We start from the raw sequence: 5047 nt of genomic DNA, 5'->3' as shown, positions 1-5047 counted from the left end.
TAATCAATGAAACACAGATACACATTCCTCTGGTATTCTCTGCTTTCAGCTAAGATCTATCTAACATTAGCTACAATATCCCTAGTACCATGACCCCTTCTAAACCCAGCCTGGACTTCTGGCAGTTCTCTGCTGACGTGTTTTTCCAGTAATTTTTGGATAATCTTTTAATCCAGTTGTTTTTGGATATCCTTGATATCATCTCATAATTCATTTGGTTTTCTATCATTGGTGTTCCATGGCTCAAATCTATTCTTAAGATAATTTTTAAATTTAGTTAGGATGGACTTGAGATCATATTATGGTTCCTGTGGGCTTTTAATTTTCTTCAATCTCCATATGAACTTGAACATGAGTAAGTGATGATTTGACCCATAGTCAGTATCTGGCCCACCTTTGACTGCTGATACTGAGTTTCACCAATGAATCCTTGCACAGATGTAGACAATCTAATTGCCATGCAGTCTATCAGATGAGACCCTTATTTAAAGTTGTCATTTTTAAAGATATTTGCAATAAATAAACAAATAATTGAATGTACAAAATTTGACCATTCAATTTTCAGCCTCATCCTGTCAAGAACACAGCAGCAATAGAAAACAAACATATCCCACTGAAGAAATGCAGTATTTTACTTATGTTTCATAAGAATTCTATCCACATATACATATATAGTACTCATAATGTTCTTGAGTCTTACAGAATTTATGCAATTTATATTTTAGAAATAAACATAAAAGCTACTGACACTAGTAAGTTTTGTGTGCTTTGCCACTGAATGCAAACTAAACAATTAAGAAAATAAGTTTTCAAAATATGCTTATGCCTGTGCTCTTTAATAACAATTTTTAATATCAATTTGCATTTAAAATTGTTCTCATCCAATGCCTATATCATGATATTACTGTTTGTCCTGTACCATCGAGTCAGAACTGACCCATAGCTGACCCTTCACAGAGATTTTAGAAGAAGTTAATCACATGGGAGGAGACTGCTATCCTCCTGTGGAGCAGCTGATGGATTTGTAAAGTGTGCTTTAGGATTGCAGCACTGTTTCTTACCAGTAGGATTACCAAAGCTCCCTTTATATCCATATCATGATAAATGGAGAAACTACTGAAATTGTCAACTATTTCAATATTCTTGGATCTACAATCAATGTTCTTGGTACGAGTTGTTGTTATTTGCCCTTGAGTCGCTTGTAATTTATAGTGACCTTATGCACAACAGCTCTGGCCCCTGCTCTAGCCTGAGCCAACTTTATTGTCTCTACCCTCATTACCCCACTCACTGGGTCGATCCATTTCATTGAGGGTCTTCCTCTCTTACGCTGTACCTCCACCCTTCCAAACCCCCTTCCAAGGACTGGACCCTCCTTGCAATATGCCCAAAGTATGTCAGATGGAGCTTCAGAATCCTTACCTCGAAGGAGGAGCCTGGTTTCACCCTCTCCAGGACAAGCCTGTTTATTCTCATTGCAGTTTGTGAGATATTCTATACTTTCCTCCAGCACCACAGCTCAAAAGCATCAATTTTCTTTCTATCACCCCAAGTCATTGTCCAACTTTTTGATGCATAGCAAATAATTTCAAATACCATGGCCTGGATTGGGCACACCTTGCTCTCTATCTCCGGACTGACATCATTGCTCTTCAATACTCTGGACAGGTCTCTGACAGCAGACTTTCCCAATACAATTTTTCTTTTGATTTTCTGATTGCTTGGACCAAGAGTGATGATTGTTTAGCAAAGCAATCTGAAGCTGTTAACAGTCTCAATCTCTTCACCATTTATCATGATGCTGCCAATCAGCCTAGAAGTGAGAATCTTTGGTTTCTCGTCAAGAAATCAAAATACCTATCACATTGAGAAAGTCTACTGTCAGGGACCTCTGGATATTAGTAAGAAACAGTGATGACAATTTAATGACTATACTGAGCCTGGTTCAGGCCATGGTACTTTCTATAACTTGATATCCATTTGAGAGCTGGACAATGAATAAGGATTACAGAAGAAGAATTGATGCTTTTGAATTGTGATGTTGGAGAACAGTACTGAATATTTCATGGACTTTCAAAAGAACAAACAGAAAAGTTTTGGACAAAGCTCAACCAAAGTGCTCAAGTGCTCCTTACAAGCAAGGGCGAAGAAACTTCATTTCACATATTTTGGTCATTGTTGTTAGGGAGGGCTATTCCTTGGAAAGAGATATTTAGCTTGGGAAGGTGAAAGGTTAGTGAAAGAGGAGAAAACTCTCAACCAAATGAGTTGACATGGTGAATTCAGCAATGGATTCAAAGTATGTCAGAGATGACGAGGATGGCACAGGTTAGGACAGGGTTCAAATCTATTGTTCATATGATCGCTTTGAGTTATACTTGACTCAACAGAACCTAACAATAACAAAAGCAACAATACTTATATTTTTTCCAAATCTTCAAAATATCTTTCTTCTACATTTTAGTTAAAAAAAATCCACAAGTTAAGTGCACTACAGAGCAGAGAGAGACAGAGAGTGCTGAACTTCCATAAGAGTCAGCGGTACAGTCAAACATCACATGTACAGAACAAAATTTAGATGAACTGAAATAATAAGATGAAATAAAATTCAATTTCAGAAAACAAAAATCAAGATCTCCTGATTCTAACTCAAAATATTAAGGATCCCTGAAATATTCTTCACCCTAGTAAGGCTTCACTGGACTCAAGTCATTTCATAGTGAGGCATTCACAATATGACCTCATTAACCTAGCTGAGCAATTCTTGGGAGCCCCCTAGGAGTGGATTCATCAGATACTGACAGTGTGTGGTAACCACATTTTTTTTTATCTCAAACAACCCCTAAAGTCATGAGGATTTTCAAATGCAACTTATTGTTCACCCCTCACATTTTAAACAAACTGCTGTTTATAGTATAATTTGCCTTGATATCCTTTGTTTAAGCATGAGCTCATGGTTTTTCGGGCACCAAAGGAAATTTGGGTTAGGTTCCTGTATGCAGAAAAAAAAATAGAAAAAGAACCTAAATGACACTCTCTATTTTTGCCTGAAGAGATGCAAAAGCAGAAGTCATGGGTTCCATGGGGTCTGTGCTGCTTGGAGCACAAAGGAAGTTTCAGAGGATCCTTGTGAATGACTATTTAAAAGATGACAAATGGGGAGAAGTGCAAGGAAAGAGGAAAATGAGTTGGACTGGCTTTCTGTTTGGCACCACTGATTCAATGGAGACTGGTGAGAGAGAATGGATGGTAGGGGTTAAGGATGGGATGTGGGGAAAGGCATGGAAAGGTAATGGCAGACAACGAATGCATTTCCTTTATAACAAGTAATACAAAGGAGATTAAAGACCAATCAGAATAATTTGGCGACTTTAATTCTTAGGAAGATCAAAGTTCCCTCCAAACCTAATTTGATGTTTTATTACTAAAAGCAAAGACCAGTATGGTGCAGTATTACTCCAGAGGGATTAAAGGAAGAACCTTAGGGCTGCTTTTCCCACATTCATTTTATGAATGGATACCTCTCCTACCTCAAAATGCTTTAGGGAGATACTGCTACCATTACAGGGTTCCTTATTAAGTTTGAAAAGTGCCTGAAAGTTTGGGCACCAGAAACACACCCCAGCAACATGTGTCTAAAATGACTAATGCAGTTACACTGTGAGAAGTGCTAAAGGTATGGGATGTCTTTCCCGGCACGGAAGTGGCCTTGGTTCCTCACCAGATGGTGTAGCCACCAGCTGAGCCACCCACGAAGAAGATACCCTTCCTCTGAGTTACAAGGACACTGGCTCCCCGCATAACTGCAAGCTGAGCTGCATTGGGAGGGCATCCAGGAGGTGGAGGAGGGATGTTACCAGCAGTAAGTAACTCTAGCTCCAAATCTGACACCTGTATCACGCCCTCCTTCCACCAGCACTACTGAACTGCGTGGGTAAATGAGACCAACTGGATAATAAGCCATTGGGATTGAGGAATCTAAAGGCCCAGCAGCCACAGACTGGCCATGGGAAGATACAGTGAGGTGCTAAGAAATACAGCTGACATTGTAGGGACTGTGGCAGCCCCTGGTTGCAGGGAGCTTGGACCATAGAGTTCAGAGGAGGCAGGTGGAGCTTCAGTGTAAGGTGGAGCCTGAGGAAAATGCAAGGTCCAGGATACACTGGATTCCCAGGAGGTTGCACTGGGTAGGTTGGCTGTGTTGGATATTGACCTTTGCTGTTCATGGTGGCTGTAGGTGTTGTTCGGGTCAGCATCGCGGACTAATATTCATATTTTTAAATCAGACATGTTTTTCTCTTTCTAAATTTTTAGATGTTTTAGGATAAATGCAAATGATATAGATCAATTTAATTAAATGTTTGTGTTTTAACACTAGACTCTGCTAGAGAAACGGTTTCATTTTCTTGACCTTTCTGGAGAGAAAAAAATATTTCAATAAAGTGTAATAAAACTAAATAGCAATATATTTTATTCTGAAACATTTTACAGGGGTGAAGAGGTCCATGGGTTATTAAAAAAGGCCAAGCATAGTTCCTCCCCTGCCTCCAGTGTTTTCTTATGTTTTTGTTAGTTGTACTCATGATTAACACACCTTGAAACACAAGAGCTACTTGAAAGCACCGTCTCATTATCTCAGGGACAGCTATTTCTCAGTGATGTCACAGTTCCTTCCTGACCTTGGGAACACTATTTAAAAGCAACCGTGTCCGCAGAGTAAAATGCACAGCTTTTGAGTCTCAAGTCATGTTACCAAAATAGTCCATGAAATTACGCTTTTTCAGCTTAGTTACGTCATAGTGAATCAGTCTTTTCTCCTCAGAAGTATGTTGATGACTTTTCCTCACCTTTACTAATTTCAGTATGAATGTGTACCCGCCAAAAACCTTAGGAGGGGACTAAGGAAATCCTATAGGAGAACAATGACAGGATATTGACCTAGGCATTAAGAAGTCTGGAAAAATTAAGTTAGAAGAAATTACGGCTTGGCTATCTTCCACTAAAAAAAAAAATAAAAATGCAGGCTGGAAAGTAAGCACGAATCTTA

The 5047-nt window shown here is 39.1% G+C and overlaps 1 pseudogene; it reads right to left on the bottom strand.

The window, feature by feature from the left end:
* Positions 1-3717: 3717 nt before the first annotated feature.
* On the bottom strand, positions 3718-4226 carry LOC102856062 (annotated as a pseudogene).
* Between the last annotated feature and the right edge of the window lie 821 nt (positions 4227-5047).

Source organism: Elephantulus edwardii, unplaced genomic scaffold (genome assembly GCF_000299155.1).
Source record: "Elephantulus edwardii isolate Elephantulus edwardi_28Jun2011 unplaced genomic scaffold, EleEdw1.0 scaffold00078, whole genome shotgun sequence".
NCBI lineage: Eukaryota > Metazoa > Chordata > Mammalia > Macroscelidea > Macroscelididae > Elephantulus > Elephantulus edwardii.
The sequence above is the reverse complement of the archived record's forward strand: the minus strand, read 5'-3'. Positions and strand labels throughout refer to the sequence as shown.